The sequence below is a fragment of the Photinus pyralis genome, unplaced genomic scaffold (genome assembly GCF_008802855.1).
Source record: "Photinus pyralis isolate 1611_PpyrPB1 unplaced genomic scaffold, Ppyr1.3 Ppyr1.4_LG1, whole genome shotgun sequence".
In the NCBI taxonomy this organism is placed as follows: Eukaryota; Metazoa; Arthropoda; class Insecta; order Coleoptera; family Lampyridae; genus Photinus; species Photinus pyralis.
In genome coordinates this window covers 42,554,915-42,573,711 of record NW_022170249.1, presented here as the reverse complement: position 1 = coordinate 42,573,711, position 18,797 = coordinate 42,554,915, and the positions used below count along the sequence as shown (strand labels likewise).

At 37.9% G+C, this 18,797-nt stretch overlaps 1 long non-coding RNA gene across 1 annotated transcript; it reads right to left on the bottom strand.

The window, feature by feature from the left end:
• Positions 1–2,988: 2,988 nt before the first annotated feature.
• On the bottom strand, positions 2,989–3,650 carry LOC116167525. Its single transcript, XR_004144560.1, has 3 exons — positions 3,530–3,650; positions 3,227–3,483; positions 2,989–3,169 (listed from the first exon to the last, which is right to left on the bottom strand). It is a non-coding gene; the product is annotated as an uncharacterized LOC116167525 (long non-coding RNA).
• Between the last annotated feature and the right edge of the window lie 15,147 nt (positions 3,651–18,797).

Genomic DNA, 18,797 nt, shown 5'->3' with positions numbered 1-18,797 from the left:
CGAGCAAAACGCACCGCGAATGCGCCACAACGCCTTGGCCGTTAAAACTATATAAGTATGTGACCACTGTAGTTGGAGTTAATTTTGCAACGCGCAGGTCCTGTGTTAAGCTCCTCTATTTACTATATACGAGTACAACTCTGTGGGTCCTAACAAAAACAAATGAAATGCGCTTTTTAAAACTCGTATTGCGCATGCGGAGAGCGCAACTGTCTTATTTATGGAACAATTTGAACGAAATTTGGATGGTAAGTCCATCTAATAAAAGCAAATAAAACGCATACGCAAAAAGTCGTGTTGTGCGCAAAACGCATCATTCTTATTTTCGGCGGTATTTGTGAGAAATAAACTCACTCTAGCGGAGATTTAAAATGCAAAGCATTTTTACCAACCTATAGGATGAGATTGACTAAAAAAGAGAGTATCAATATATTAGTTCATTTTGAGCCGAATCAAGTTTCTTTCTTCTTTTTTCGCCTTTTACAATATTCTAACCACACAGAACACGGTTCAAACTACATTATCAAAACAATCAAGCAAAAAAACAAAAAATTGACAAACGGTAAACCACACAAAACGGCGATTGTTAATTAAACGCCGTGATCGGCCGGAACGAGCGAAGCGAGTTCCGTACCGATCTAGTTCAGAAGAATTAATTCTTCATCTGAAGAAGATTCGGAATAATTCGCCATGATACACGCGAGACGTTTCGAGCAAAACTATCGAGGCGATGCTCCAAACTTCTTTGCAGTGCCCCAACGTGAACATATCCATACCATGCTAAGTGCGATGCTATGTGCGATGCTAAGTGCGATGCTAAGTGCAGTGCGATGTGCGGTGCGCCGTTGTGAACGCGCACTTATTCATTGCTGCTGTTCAAGACAATAAACCTTTTAGCTACTTCCCGCATTTCCGGGTGTATCGCAATTTTGAAAATATTTGACATCGATTCAACTTTCAAAGTAAACTTAAAACCTACCTATAAAATCTTAAGGAACTTATACCTAAAGCTGCAACAAAAGACCCTGCACATAACATTGAAAACACGCCCAACAGAATTAATCCATATTTTTTAACACCAATACATAATATGATACCATTTTTTCCTAGGGAAAACAAAACACTGCGTTTAGAACGAAGAAATAATCATTATAGTCTAAGAGCCAGCGACACACAACCCTACGTCATCGCGGAATTCAACAAAAATATTATTAATAAGTAGGTTTGAAAGAGGAAAAAACAAAACCGCCATGTCTGCCAGGCATATCCTGTGCTTATTGTTGCTAATTAATTAATTAAGTGTACATAAAAAATAGGTTACTTACGTCATGACGGAATTGGAAAAAAATACATATATGGGATTATTGCTGGCAACGAGCACATCACGTAAACATATGTGTGCCAGCCGATTCCCCGTGCTGAATACATGTCTGCCGGGCGCGAAAGGGGTATAAAAAACAGTCGCGCTTACGTAATCACGGAATTTAGCGAATTTTTTTTTAAAAAGTAGATAATGTCTGCCCTGACAATACTACATATGTCTGCCGGGCAAATTCCTGTGCCAAAGTAATGTCTGCCACTTTTTATGACGCGACTTTTGGTCACGAATCATGTCATTTGATGTTAATAAAAATGCGGTTTTCATTGCTTTTTCGAGTGAATTTCTACATTGACTAGTAAGGGAGATGGGTCTGTACGAGGATGGTGTCAGTTTGTTTTTATTTGTTTTCACAGGATAGGTATTATAAGGGCTTCTTTCCATTCTTCTGGGTAGTTGTGTTGTTCTAGTATGGTATTGTATTGGTATTTTCCCTGTTGGTGGAAGATGTTTAATCATTTCGACGTTGGTCCCGAATTAGGATTATTTGATTAACAAATTATTGCTTAATTTAATACCGACATTCAACTTTTTCAAATGAATCAAATTGGAGTTTACTGCTTCGTTTCCTTATCAATATCGTAATACATATTTCACGGCTCTTTGAATGAATTAAATAGTCAGATTAGATCGTAATTTCTATGTATAAGTCTGTCTAAAGTAAACGTTAAGTAATAAATTATAATTTGGTGAAATAGACAGGCAGTGGCTGGGGAAATAATCTTATACGATAAACAAAAAGTAAATATATGCAATCTGTACATACTGCCCCACACAACCACAAGCTGCAATGAAATAATTGAAAATCTACGCATCCTTGCCACCGATGCCAACGTACATAATACCATGTGGGGCGGGAAATTGATTAATGCCAGAGGCAAAATATTTGAGAAATTACTGCTCCGCCACCCAGAAATGGTACTCCTAAACGACCACTCTCCCACCCATTTTTCATCAGCCATCGGATCATTTTCTTCTATAGACATAACAAGCTGTAACATAGCTTCGAAACTACAATGGTTTACCCATGGCGACCTGTGTAATAGCGACCATTACCCAATTTTAATACAAATACCAACCAAATAACAAAACACCTATAAGACAAACAATCTAAGATGGAGAATCGCCACAGCAGACTGGCAAAGATATAAAAGTTCTATCGTCCAGCAGATCACAACGCAAATCTCTCCCAAAAATGAATCTAGAAACCCTATATAAAATCATCAATGAGACACCGCGGCAATCGATAGAAAAAAAACCTATCCAAGTAAAAAATCCACCTTGGTGGAAAAAGAGGTCGAATCCTACCTACAAAAACGAAAAAAAGCACTAAAAACCTTTCGAGAGTACAAGAACCTGGAAACCCTCATACAATATAAAAGAATTAATGCCCAAACTAGACTACTAATAAAAACTAGAAAAAAAGAAACATGGAAACTGTTCGTATTATCCATAAATAACAACACGCCTACCAAAACCCTATGGGATAATACCGGGTGATTCATTAGAACTGATGACAGTTTGAATTTCCCGCAAAACAAAAATTTTTAATGGTTGGTAATAATAGATTATCATTTGCCTAATTCCAGTGGTGTATGTACAATCACTCTCCAAGGAGTAATAATTTATTTTTAATTTACAAATAAGTCGTTGTTATTAAATCAATCACAATAATTACGTCGATTCTCATAATCAAGAGCGTGGCAGTTGCAGTAGAACAGAAACCTGGTACGGGTGTATGTATTCGTAGATCTTTATGCAAAATTCGTTGGCATGTTGCATAAGACACTCCTGTAATTAGAAAATAAAGTTAGTAGGTATAATATTCATTCTACGTGTACCACTTACCAGCTTGGGCACTTAACTAACGGATTGATTTTCTTAAACTCGCTTCCATTCTTTGTCTTCGACCACTTCATCGTTTCTTAGTAATGGATGACCTGTTTTTTCTTCTTTGCAAATGCAATTCTTGTTTTCAAATCGATCAAAGATTCGTTTCTTATGATTGGCAAATGCTTTATAAGAAATAATAAGATCGGGACACTCTTCCTTCCATAAACTGCTCTGGACAGGACTGGAGGATCCTCAAGAAGGGGATTTTTAACCTACAAATGCACATTAGTCTAATTTAACCGTTATTTAATTACTTACCTCAACAAATTCTTGAATTTACAACGTAGTTTTGGACAGAACTGTTTGATAATACAGATTGAAAAAGTAAATTAAAAACTACAACAAATTAACGAAATAACGACGGCACTGGTGACTAATAAGAACTTAGACTATAAGAATTAGTAAAATAACTAAAAATATATCATCGCCAATTCTATCCCGTAAAAAACACTAGAATTGTACGCGCGAAATTCAAACTGACATCAGTTCTAATGATTCACCCGGTATCAGGAAACTACGTGGTCACCGACCAAGTAACACAATTGCTGCCCTAGGAATAAACAACGACATTACCATAAACCCGAATGAAGTAGTCAATGAATTAGCTCAATATTACGAAAGAGTATCTAGCAACAAACAACACAGCGACAAGTTTAACACATATAAACAAGAAACCGAAAAACTAGTAAACTTTGAATCACAAAACCTAGAACCATATAACACCCCAATAACAATGGTAGAGGTAGACAGAGCAATTAATAACACCCGCTGCTCGACCCCTGGCGCCGATAATATACACGTCGAAATGATTAAACATCTTCCACCAACAGGGAAAAACCTTCTCTTGAAAATATACAATACCATACTAGAACAACACAACTACCCAGAAGAATGGAAAGAAGCCCTTATAATACCTATCCTGAAAACAAATAAAAACAAACTGACACCATCCTCGTACAGGCCCATCTCCCTTACTAGTCAATGTAGAAATTCACTCGAAAAAGCAATGAAAACCGCATTTTTATTAACATCAAATGACATGATTCGTGACCAAAAGTCGCGTCATAAAAAGTGGCAGACATTACTTTGGCACAGGAATTTGCCCGGCAGACATATGTAGTATTGTCAGGGCAGACATTATCTACTTTTTAAAAAAAATTTCGCTAAATTCCGTGATGACGTAAGCGCGACTATTTTTTATACCCCTTTCGCGCCCGGCAGACATGTATTCAGCACGGGGAATCGGCTGGCACACATATGTTTACGTGATGTGCTCGTTGCCAGCAATAATCCCATATATTTTTTTTTCCAATTCCGTCATGACGTAAGTAACCTATTTTTTATGTACACTTAATTAATTAATTAGCAACAATAAGCACAGGATATGCCTGGCAGACATGGCGGTTTTGTTTTTTTCTCTTTCAAACCTACTTATTAATAATATTTTTGTTGAATTCCGCGATGACGTAGGGTTGTGTGTCGCTGGCTCTTAGACTATTATAGCATCATCAGCAACGTGGCTAATAAAGCATATAATAGAATAATATTAATTAATAGAAATAAAATATGCAACTTGAATAATTAAGACAACAGAATTGGGGATGAAAATGAAAGGAGAAAATTACAAAGATTTTGCAGGAATTGAACACAATAATGTTTGCGGAATCGAATTGAAGATCTTGTCGGTACTTTTATTTAAACTTTATAGGTAAGTGAAGAACTCTTCTAATTTAACTGAAAACATACAGATGAAATATGCATCTATTTTTAAGGCTTGCAGGAAATTAATTCAAGGTAAGCTTTACAAAGATTCTCGGATACGCTTCCTCAAAGTATTCTATTTAGGTAGGGGCCTTCATAAGATAATAGGAAAAAGGTTTTTGAAAATAAGTCGGCAGATTTCGTAAAACCTTATATAATAAGGTCACTTTCGTTGTAATTAATTCAATCTTGTATTAAAAAAAGTAATAAAGGGTACGTAGTACGATGCGAGTATAGTAAAAGAAAAGTTGTGAGTGAAAAACGAGGTCAACGTCAATCCTATACGCCGAGACTGAGAGAAAACTGATAGCCAAGCAGTCTGCGTTCTGAACCCATTTTCCCGATCGATATAAACTACATAGCCATTTCCATTGTCATACTACGTTAAATTTCTCGAGTCTCCGCACGCCGCACTTTAGCTTGTAGTAATTTTAACAGAATTTACTGGTGGTAATTATCGCAGCGTTTGTCGGAAATGTCAAAACGTTCCATCCTTGAAATAAGTCATTCAATGGTTACAGCAAATTTAACTCATCGCATCGATCCTCACGTTTATCGCTGCGGCAAGTAATTTGATTTTTTTTCGAAAAGATTTATTAATATAACGAAGTTTTGGTGGTTTTTGTAGTTGGCTAAGTAATTGTCGTCATTTTGGTTTTCGTTAAAGTTTCGCTACAAATCAATTTCGTTGTGTAACTTATGGAGCATAAGAGGTTTTACCGAAAAGTCGACAAATCGTTTATCTAACTTTGACAATCTTATTTCTTTTGATTTTAGAAGGAGATATTACGCCCTACTACAATTTTAATTATTGCATTGCTTGTTGGGAACGTTTTTCATTTTCATGGCACATCATCTTTTAAACACCCTCTTCTTTTGTTCACGAACCATTTGTTCAAGTGGCTGACAGTACAAACCAATCTGTAAACACTTGCAACGGTGCCGTTGTTAAATATGTAAAAATATGAACAGAACAAAATAAATATGGAGTTATCATTAGATCAACTTTCAAATTTAAAGATGACATCCTCGACATTTGACATCGTAAACATTTTTTCTAGCGTACCCTCTGAGGATTGCTTCGACGAGGCCACAGAGCATATAAATTCTTCAAATTTATCTGATCAAATACACTCCTTTCTAGTGGCCAGCCGTAAAGCCAATATCAGTTATTTACAGTTATCAGGGTATACATTGAGTTTTTGGAGCTGATGGAGAATGTCCATCATCAGAACTGTTGGTCACCAACTGGTTGCCAGAGTTTGAGAAATCCTTTGGCAATGTTTTTTTTCAGCGCGTTTGCTCCCTTCATTTGCTGCATGCATGCCCTATGTTTGATCATTGCTGGTAAATTTTTTTGTTCATTTCATTGTCTTTCCGAATTACACTCGAGTTTGTATTTAAACCGAGTAAATTTGTGTTATTCAAATTCAACCTTTAACAATATGACTCGAAAAACTGTCAACCTAAAAATCCTCCAGCTTCTCGTTGTTACGTTCCTTTTTTTTCGTTCAGTTTGTCGTTAGTTTTGTCGCCTTCGAAACCCCTTTATAAGTTTTATTTTGATTTTATTTTAGGTTATTTATATTTAGTTTTAGAATTAGGGATTTTTGTTCCTTGCTTCCCTGACTTATTTTGTGCCCCGTTTACTCTGCGTCCTTGACCACGTTACATTTTCTGGCCCCTCAACGTGTGGAGCCCCAACCCTCTCTAAAATACTATTTTATCTCTGTGAATGTTTACAATTATATATGTTATTGTTTTCGTGGGTTCAGGTATTAAATAATTAATGTTTGACATGGATATTAACAGATTGTTGTCGGACGAATTGTCCTACGAGCTAATGATCAGAGGGTTAACGACACTTTCTGATAACACAGTTGCTAACAAACGTAGTAAATTACGAGGTATATTAAAATGTGAAAAATATCGCCAATCTTTTACCAGATTCACAGAAAGATTAGATCTACAGCGTGAGTTGATGATTTGCGATCAAAAGCTTAATGAATTACAGTTATGCATTACTAATTTTAATAATGAGAATAAGGTAAATGAGTTTAAAAGGATCAATTCGCGATTATTACATGTTATCGGAAGATTAAATAACATTTCAACTGTTGCACCTGAAACTGATACTGAAAGCAGAAAAAGCAATCTTTTGTGTAAAGCATCGCAAATGATCAATGACGTAACAGATTTATATGAGACACCTACTGCAGAAATTGCACAGGCTCATCAAACCCTTTTGGATGAACCCAATCCTATGGCAGCTAACCCTTTAGATGAAGATAATGTGTTGTTTCCAGAATTTAGTGCCCTTAATGTCTCCCCACATGTTAATTTCACACGAGAAGTCGAAGAGGCATCTAGTTCATTATTTGTCAACAATAGAGATGTTCGTGAGCAATCATTAAACCCTTTCCTCAATTCAGGCATCCGTAGAAATACGTGTGCTATCGCTAAGAAGGATCCTTGCATTTATAAGTGGAAACTGACCTACGATGGCAATTCCAGTGTCACAGCATTCATCGAACGAGTGACTGAGATGTGTTCTTCAAGGGGTGTAACAAAAGACCAGGTATTTCGATCAGCGGCTGAATTGTTCACTGGTAGTGCACTTCTTTGGTTTCGATCCGTACGCAACACTATCAATTCTTGGCAAGAATTGGAGATCAAGTTGAGAGCAGCTTTCCTACCATACGGATATGAATTGGCATTGCAGGATGAGATCCAGAGAACATTTCTGCAATGGAAAACCTCTTTAACCGTTTCACTAGGAAGCCGTCCGAAGCCACCCGTGTACAGATGATTAAGAGGAACCTACTACCACGAATTAACAACCAAATAGCCTTACATGCTGTGTACTCCATTGAAGAGCTCACTCGATTATGTCAAGCAGTAGAAGAGTCCTATGCTAGAGCAAACATCTTTAAACCACCTCCTACGAATTATCGTTTATTACTAGAACCTGACTTAGCATACCACAGGCCCTCAATACAAACACATGCTGTGGATACGTCTGCCCAAATTCCTCCAATCAGTTCAGCATCAACAAACCCGTTTTGGACCCCGGAATGCGCACCCATTAACTGCTGGAACTGTCAGTCACCGAATCATACAGCGCGAAATTGTGGTCAACCAAAACGAAGGTATTGCTTTAAATGCGGCCATCAAAACGTAACCGTGAAAACCTGCCCAAAATGTGCGATAGGTGGCGTTTTGGGAAACGAGAATCGGATTCACTCGCAGACCCAGATGTGAATCCCGAGATATTGTCATCGGTCTCAACTTCCTTACCCGTTCATCTACAAATTCAAATTAATTATGTATTGGACAACGTCATCGGTGATGAGCGACCATACCTCAATGTGACCATATTTGGACAGCCCTTCTTGGGATTGTTAGATTCCGGAGCCTCTGTTACCTTAGTCGGAAGTCAAGGATATAACAAATTAACAGCACTTAATTTACCCCTTAAGCCATGCAAGAATATGACGTGTACTGTTGCTAATGGAAACAGCTGTTCAGTTCTTGGATTTTATGAGTTACCGATCTGCCTGCAAGGTAAGGTGAAGATCATCAACGCTATGGTTGTGCCCGCTGTATCCTATGCTTTAATTCTTGGTGCAGACTTCTGGAGAAATATGGGAATCGTACCCGATCTTCGTCGTGGCCTTTGGACCTTTACTGATAATCCCGAATCATTACAACAGATTAGTTCCATAACATCTAGCGAGCACTTGACTGTCGATCAGAAGTTGCATCTAGACGACCTGATCTCTAAAATCTTTACAGATATGCCAGATGAATTGGGATGTACGTCTTTGGTCGAGCATAAAATTAGAACCAAGGCAGAGCCGATCAAGCAACGTTTTTACCCAATCTCACCAGCGTTGCAGAAGATCGTTAATGCAGAATTGGATGATATGTTGGCCAAGGGTGTAGTACGACCGTCAAGCAGTCCATGGTCATCACCGATCGTGATGGTCAAGAAGAAGGATGGGAGTTATCGCTTCTGTGTCGACTACCGGAAGGTAAATAAGGTCACCGAACGGGATGCTTTTCCTCTTCCGTTCGTGTCACACACATTGAACAAATTGAGAGATGCCAAGTACTTGACTTCGCTGGATATTAAGAGCGCGTATTGGCAAGTCCCAATGGTTCGCGACCCATAACTGCTTTTACAGTACCTGGTCGTGGGCTATTCGAATTCTGCAGAATGCCATTCGTTTTGCATAACAGCTGCGCAACATGGCAAAGATTAATCGATGGTGTTTTGGGAATGGACCTCGAACCTTTTGTTTTTGTATATCTAGACGACGTGGTAATCATCACCCAAACCTTTGAAAAGCATCTTGAAGTAGTCCAAGAAGTATTCAATCGATTAAAACGTGCTGGTCTTACGGTACGTAGAGATAAATGTCAATTTTGTGTGCACGAAATGAAATACTTGGGCTATGTCGTCGACAAGGATGGGCTTCATGTCGATCCAGATAAGGTGTCAGCCATTCTGCAAATCCCAACTCCTGAAAATATATCCACTGCACGACGTCTTTTGGGAATGGCCGGTTGGTACAGGAGATTTATACCGGACTTCTCAACACTAGTAGCACCTATATCCCGGCTTATGCAAAAGAATGTGAAGTTTGAGTGGTCTACAGAATGCGAAGATGCCTGGCGCAAGATAAAGGAACATCTTATATCAGCTCCAATTATATCGTGTCCCAATTTCGATTTGCCATTTGTGATCCAGACAGATGCCAGTGATTATGGTCTTGGTGCAGTATTGACCCAGTCTACTGATGAAGGAGAAAAAGTAATAAGCTATATTAGCCGCTCTCTCTCCACATCTGAGAGAAAATTTAGTACAACCGAAAAAGAATGCTTGGCCGTTGTCTGGGCGATAGAAAAATTTAGACCCTATGTAGAAGCTACCGAATTCACCGTCATCACGGATCATTTTCCTTTACTTTGGCTTCATAGTCTTAAGGAACCGTCTGGCCGATTAACCCGGTGGAGCGTTAGGCTACATTCTACAACAATACGATTTTAACATCATTCACCGTAAGGGTAAGGACAACATCGTACCTGATACATTATCGAGAGGTGTACCGATTATTGCAGAAGTGGAACATCGTCAAGATCCTTGGATATCGAGGATGATCGACCGAATCAAAAAGGATCCTCTCAAGTATCCATTATGATCTTATGATGGGAAACTACTGTACAAACGATGCAAGGACAAGTATCAGAATTTAGGGAATCCAGGTGATGAGTGGAAGATCGTTGTACCCAAGTCCCAACGAAGAGAAATTCTTCAGCAGCTCCATGACAGTCCTACTAGTGGTCACTGCGGTATATACAAGACTTATCGTCGAGTCACCCAACGATACTTTTGGCCCAAACTGAAAAGCGATGTCACTCATTACATAAAACAGTGCAAAATATGCCAAACTTATAAAGTCGAACTGAAACCACCCTCCGGATTAATGGCTGGTACGCAAGAGGTTTCAAAGCCCTGGGAGATTGTGTGCATTGATGTTGTTGGACCCCTGCCAAGATCGAAGTCAGGCCATTGTTACATACTGTCGATAATGGACAAATTCTCAAAATTTTGTCTCTTTTTCCCAATGCGATCAGCAACTTCTAAAATCATCTGTGAATTACTGGAGGACAACGTATTCTTACTGTTTGGCGCGCCTCGTAACGTTATATGCGATAATGGAAAACAGTTTACTGGCAACGAGTTCAAGAAGCTTGCTCAAGAATACAGTGTCAAGATATCGTACACAGCTTTATATCACCCTCAAGCCAATGCCTGCGAGCGGCAACATCGGACATTGAAAACCAGCTTCGTATGTAAAAGGAGACCACCGCAATTGGAAGCCGATGTTACAAACAGTTGCTTGCGCGATGCGTACCTCAGTAAGTGAAACCACTAAATTAACTCCTTATTTCCTAAACTTTGGACGTGAAATAATTCTAATGGCACGTATCATTCCAGCCCTGTAAATTTAGCACCCGATGTAGTCAACCCAAATAACGACCCCACTTCACGAGCCGCAATTCTTGCAAAGGTATACCAAGATGTTAAGAAGGAACTTATCAAATGTGCTGAACGAACTCGTAATGTCTACAATCTGCGTCGTAGAGATGTCCAATTTGATTTAGGCCAACAAGTCTGGCGAAGGAATTTTCCCATTTCTGATGCTGCCCGTTACTTTTCTTACAAACTGGCCCCTCGTTATATTGGCCCGTTTATAATTGCAAAGAAAGTGTCGCCGTGGACATACCAGCTCAAAGACGATAACAATCAGGACTGTGGGATATGGAATGTAAAAAGACCTGAAAATTACTTGTGATGAATATGAAGATGAAAGTTAATGTTGCTTCCTTTCCAGTTTTGTGTATGTCACTCTCTTAATAGTTTTCGTTCCTTTTTTTTGGTAGGGAGGTGTAAATAACAAAAAGGCGGGAAAATAAACGTAAAGCGGGAAAAATTAATACAATACACAAACGATAGAGGACGCTACAGAGGAAACCAAAGAAGCGACACAAAACGTAGAAAGCAGGTGAAAGATAAATGAGCAGAAAATCATAAGGAAAAGATTAAAGAGCCAAAAAAAATAGGACGAGGGTAAAAACGGCATCACAGATACAAAAAAAATACATACGGCGAATTCCAAACGTAACTTACAGTCCTAAAAGAAATAAAATGAATACTATAGAATGGTACGCCACTGGTATACAACCACCAATGAAACCCAAACAAAAATCCCTAATTCTAAAACTAAATATAAATCCTAACCTAAAATAAAATCAAAATAAAACTTATAAAGGGGTTTCGAAGGCGACAAAACTAACGACAAACTGAACGAAAAAAAAGGAACGTAACATCGTATAATTGCTAAGCAACAGATTTTCAATACCTAAACAACTCAAATTTACTCAGTAAAATTCAAACCTCTTGAGCAAGTAAAATTGTTAGGCAACCAAAATAGTTATTTACATAATAAGTCATGAAAGTGGTCGTTTACATGACGCGGAGGCTTATTGAAAAGTACGAGGACGCGCAGCGTCCGAGTATCTCTTTAATGCCTCCAAGTTAGGTGGACTCACTTTCATGACGTATTATATATAAAATTTTACCTGAAACCGCAACATGTAGATAACTTTTCCAAATTAAATTATTCATATGTGTGAAATTTTGATACCTAATCACGCATGTCAAAATCACTTTATTTAATTGTTTCCATAGAGATTTCAAAATAATTAAAACAATCAGTGTCATTTTTAATGCAGTTTGCAGTTTATGCTTTGTACTTTTCAACTATACAGTCTTTATAACTAGGTACAAAAGCAGGTATCAGTGAAGAAGAGTACCTACGCGAGACGTTGTTATAATGTAGCCGAAGCTGCGGCCGCCGTAGTGCAATATTCGCTCCCCACAAAGTCAAGAAAGAGGTACGAAAAGGTGTACAAACCTTTTAATGACTGGCGCAAAACTAAAGGAATAATTACTTCCATACATATTCCATTAATTGTTAGTAATTAAAAAACCATTCTCTTTTGTGTAGGTATATATTAATAACATGCATTATAATTATCCAATCGTTGATTGACTAACTTGTTCAATGAACGATATAATTGTTATTTTGCATGTACTAGGACTGTAATGGGAGTCAGGCAAAAATATTACAGTACTAGTCAGGTAAAGGTCAACTTTCTAATGTCAAAATAGCCCTGAAATTTAGATTTTCTTGACGGTTTCAGGTAAACAATTTTCTCCTCGTCTCCAGTGCCGTTACGGGAGTGATTACCTCTAACGAATCTTGCTTCCCTCCCTTTGTAGTGCCTGGAGCAGTAGTCCATTTCCGGGCCTTGATGCCTCCTCTGTAGCTGCGGAAGCTATCGAGGCATGCGGGTGGAGACGAGCCGTCTTGTTGCGTTGAGACTGTATCGGCATTTGTACTCGGTAACTTGAAAGGCAGAGTTACGCGAATAGCGATCGTTTGAGAGTGCAGATCGTCTGCGCTAAAAAGTTACGCCTTCGAAATTAGCTTATTTAGCGTGAAAAAGTATTAATGGAAGAGGAGTCAAGCAGCGATGACTGTAGAGTACATGTATTTTGCTAGAATATACTTCACGAATACGAATTTTGAGTCAATGCAATTTCCATGTGATGGATACGAATTAGAGGTACCTATTGTATAAAAATTATTCAATATAACTATACTCAACCATCATGATGCATTTTTGAGTTTCATTATCGACGAAATCAACTAGTGATTTCCTATGTTGAGGGAGGTCCACCGAAATCAGATTTTTTGTAAGGAGTACAAGAAAGCTGGATTTGGTACCGGCAAGATCTAAATTGTTCGATTCGATTGAGTTAGTGGATGCAACCTATATTTTGATCAATTTTAAAGTAAACAGTAACTACTCGTTATAAAAGTTAAGAAAACAAGAAAACAGAGTTTGCTTGCAAGATTGGTACTTAACCATATTTGCAAAAAGTGACAACTGTGCTTTGTAAACTCCAAATCGTAGTTGCGGCACCATTTTAGTAGTAGGGGTACGTTTTAGAAAATTCAGATCTTTACAAGCGCTTTCTATGCCAGTCAAACAATAATAGCAGAATGTTTAAAACAACATTTTTGGAACATGTCGATTGTAGTAATAACAGTTGTTTTTTTGGTTCATCGTTTTCAGAGTAAGTTTTGGTTGCATTCTGCATATTAGGTGTAATTAGTTCAGTAGCCTTCGAAGTTCTGTTTTCATTTCATTTCCATTGCAGTATCATTGTTTAATTAAGTCCGAATCCGCAAACAATGTGGTCGGCCCTCGGTTTCAAATTTTCTTCATTTTCAATTTCTGCTTTTCCGCTTTCCTCGTTTACTGTTTGCATAATCTCTGTATTTACACACTTATTTTTGACGTTATCTTTTTTGTTTTAACTGGGCGAGTTCGAGTTCTCAAATTTGTCAGGTTTTAATAAGGAATTAATTAATTAGGTCTAAATTTTACACAAAAGACACAACTTTCCTTTTCCTTCCAGACGTAAGTTCATTTGCATTACTTCCATACCTAATCTAATCGGTTTAAAGCAGGGCGAGAGAGACAATTGTCAAAACCTGCGATGTTTTATTATGTGAAGATAGTGTTTTGAGGAATAGGTACAAACACTAGTTTGAAGCTCAAAATAATCGTTAAAAACCTCACAAATATGCATTTATTCCTAAATTTTGAGCTCTTATTTGTCAAGTTGACGTGACTATTCAATTCATCTAACATTTGTCACATTTCGACCAGTGGAATGTCGAGATTTCAAATTGTTGGGCCAATGGGAACGAATTATAGTGATAATTGCACGTGTGGTATTTCAGCGATAATTACACGTGTGGTATTTCAGCGACAATTCAATGCGATTATTCAATGACATTTGTCAAACTTCCACCAGTGAAATGACGCGAAATTTTGTCGTATTAACCGGAACATTCTTCTTAGTTTGTTAATCAATTTCGACAACCGACTTATCACCACATCTTTTAATTTAATCACTTATAACGAATTAGCTTGGAGCACAAAAGTTCGAATAGAATCAATAGCAAAATGAAAAACAACTTCCGTTAATTTATTTTGACGTTTATTGTTGTCATGGAAATACATTCGCGTGGGTATACAGGGTGATTCCTATAGTACCTGCCACCGTTTGGGAGCGTGTAGGTGGTGCGTAGGGGAGTATTTTGATATAGGACACTTGGGGTCGGAAATCTAAAATAAGGGTGCCAGAGCCAAATTTACCTTCTGGAATTTCGCGCAACCCAACCGGCCGGCGGTGCACACGGAGCGATCTCAGGCGGCGATGTGTGGCTGACACTTGATCAGAATTTTGTTTAAACCCACGAAATCCCGTCTGCAACGACGCGTATCAAGTGAATAAACACTATGGCAATAGTATAATAATAGTTGGCTAGATGTAGGAAGTGCATTGAGAACAACGGTGGCCACGTTGAACATTTGTAAACGTTATTGCTTTTGACTGTCGTTTTCCCTCCTTCCCTCCCATGTCGCTTCCTCGCGCTAACTCGCTCTGCATCGCTCCGCGCGAAACGTCGGTCGGTTGGGTTGCCTACATACAGGCGTGAAATTCCAGAAGATAAATTTGGTTCTGGCGCCCTTATTTTAGATTTCCGACCCCAAGTGTCCTATATCAAATACTCCCCTAGGCACCCCCTATACGCTCCCAAACGGTGGCAGGTACTATAGGAATCACCCTGTATATGCTTAATTTTTCGTTTGATTCATTGAATAGTCCTCCGAATACCATTCGTAGTCGAAGTATTTGTAGATTATTTTTGAGCTGCTGCTCCACTCATGCTAGTTACGCTTTTTAATTCCACTCGCGCAAGCGCTCGTGGTATTAATCAGCGTAACTAGCATTCGTGACAGCACCTCAAAAATATTCGACAATACTTCGACTACTTATGGTATTATATATGACAATTCAACTCATGTATAAAAAATCGCATAAGCCGCAGTGCAATTGTCACTTTGACAGCGGCAAAAGTTACCTGCAACTTTTCCAGCGACAAATGCACTAGTGTTTTTATCACTATCACATTTTCGAACCAATTATCGTATTATCCTTTCCCATATGACTACTTTGACGTCTGCCCATAATTGATTAGTTTGGTGAATTTCTTGTTCGTTAAATTGTCCTGCCGAATTACACTCGAGGTTTGTATTTAAACTGAGTAAATTTGGGTTGTTGAAATTCAAATCTGTTTCCTTCTAGCAATTGAACTCTAATTGCTAGGCAACAGATTTTCATTACCTAAACAATCCAAATTTACTCGGTAAAATACAAACCTCTTGTACAATTATAAGTGACTATTCAATTCATCTAACATTTGTCACATTTCAGCCAGTGAAATGTCTCGATTTCAAATTGCTGCGCCAATGGGAACGAATTATAGTGATAATTGCACGTGTGGTATTTCAGCGATAATTTCACGTGTGGTATTTCAGCGATTATATCATTCATACGACATTGAGCCAATCAAAACTTCCACTTTCCTTAGATACCAATGCATTAATAAGCGATTATACCCTTGACGACGTGATATAATCGATTTGGTGTTTTCGCTATGTCATTTAAAGTCAAATCTAGTATACACTATATTTGATGACAATAACAATAACTGTCAAAATAAAATTCTATTCATTATATAATCGTGTCGAATACCACTCGAGCATTACAAAATAATTTTTATACTACCTCGTAACTCGACGAATAATCCGTTGAAACACCACTCGACCTTCGGTCTCGTGGTCTTTCGGATCTTTCGTCTCGTTATTCGGTAGTATAATCGATTATTTTGTATGCTCTTGTGATATTGACAATTCAATGCGATTATTCAATGACATTTGTCAAACTTCCAGCAGTGAAATGACGCGAAATCTTGTCGTATTAACCGGAACATTCTTCTTAGTTTGTTAATCAATTTCGACAACCGACTTATCACCACATCTTTTAATTTAATCACTCATCCCGAATTAGCTTGGAGCACAAAAGTTCGAATAGAATCAATAGCAAAATGAAAAGCAACTTCCGTAATTTATTTTGACGTTTATTGTTGTCATGGAAATACATTCGCGGGGGTCATTATGCTTAATTTTTCTTTTGATTCATTGAATAGTCCTCCGAATACCATTCGTAGTCGAAGTATTTGTAGATTATTTTTGAGCTGCTGCTCCACTCATTCTAGTTACGCTTTTAATCAGCGTAACTAGCATTCGTGACAGCACCTCAAAAATATTCGACAATACTTCGACTACTTATGGTATTATATATGACAATTTAATGCGATTATTCAATGACATTTGTCAAACTTCCACCAGTGAAATGTCGCGAAATTTTTTCGGATTAATCGGAACATTCTTCTTAGTTTGGTAATCAATTTCGACAACCGACTTATCACCACATCTTTTAATTTGATCACTCATAACGAATTAGCTTGGAGCACAAAAGTTCGAATAGCAATAGCAGAATGAAAAGCAACTTCCGTAATTTATTTTGACGTTTATTGTTGTCATGGAAATACATTCGCGTGGGTAATTATGCTTAATTTTTCTTTTGATTCATTGAATAGTCCTCCGAATACCATTCGTAGTCGAAGTATTTGTAGATTACTTTTGAGCTGCTGCTCCACTCACGCTAGTTACGCTTTGTAATACCACTCGCGCAAGCGCTCGTGGTATTAATCAGCGTAACTAGCATTCGTGACAGCACCTCAAAAATATTCGACAATACTTCGACTATAACTCTCGCCAGGAAAGATTGCCGGTCACAGCACACCTTGTGTCGATCTACAATCTATGTTTTTCTTAAGATGCGAGCGACTTCCGGAATAGGACCGTGCCAATGTTGAACGAAAAGTCATTTTGTTCAACACTGACACGATACTATCCCGGAAGTCGCTCACATCTTTAGAAAAACATACGATTGTAGACCGGGATCAAGTGTTCGGTGACCGGCAATCTTTCCTGGCGAGAGGTTTACTTATGGTATTATATATGAAAATTTTATTCAAGCTCAAAAATTGAAATTAGTATCGTTAAAAAGCTTAAAATAATAAAACATTCGCCGATTTGTGCCAGCTTGAGGGACGTCTCTTTTGGGGTTAAAATGAAGTTTACTTTTACGTGCATAGTTGTAGGGACGTACGGTACAAAAAGGTAGCTTAATTACTGTGTAACATATGCTAATGCAACAAATTACGTGTGATTTACCAGCGTAACCCGAAATTCAAACAAGCTTAAACCCACTGTGTAAGTTATTACTGTACATTTTGGAATTGAATGGAAGCATCTGCTACGTTCGTTACAAGTTTAAATTAATTTCCCGTGCTACATATGCACAAACTCTCGAACATCAATGAACGAATATCGTCAAAATTTGCATTTAGAAACTGCATCAACGAAGAGCCTCATATTTTATGACTAAGAAAATACGGAACTAAGGACACAAAAGCTCGAATCTAGTGACGTAAGAGCATTTCACCTAATTTGAACAAGCTGTCTGTTACACAAAAACGCGTTCGGAATGAAAATGTTGAAAGTGGTTTTCAATGGGTAGGTCGGAAATTGTTCCCTCGAATAGCATTTTGAGCGTTAGGTATTGTTACTGATTAAACCGCCGTCGCCACGTCGTAGTGTTTAATTGCCGTTTAAGTTAATTTACCGTCACAATTTAATTACTAAACTAATTGCGTATTATGCTTCATTAAATATTATATGAATCTACAAAAAGGGAGAGTATGTAAATGTGTTCTCCAGCTACGCTTCTTCTTTAGAAACTATATTCAAATAGGTACGTCGCATAGAATACAACATAAGAAATATAAAGGCTAAAAGTGAGTGATGAATATGTAAAGTACCTACACCTTTTATATTGTGTCGTCGTAAGGTTTTATTTTTGTGGTCTTTTATGCTTGAATTTGGTATACCTTTGGATAAAGATCACCATCCTAGAACGATCATTTTGTCGTTTGCTTATGAATTATCATGAGAATGTGCGCATTGCGCAAGTGTCTGACTTTTGTAGTGAAATGGTAGAGAAAAAGTCAAAGAAAAACCACACTGAACATCCAGAAAGGACGTAATGACAATAACGCATACACGAACGTCACTAAAACCTTGTGCATAAAATGCGCATTCTTATCATTTTATCACTTGGTTATTGCGTGACGCAGTTTATAAT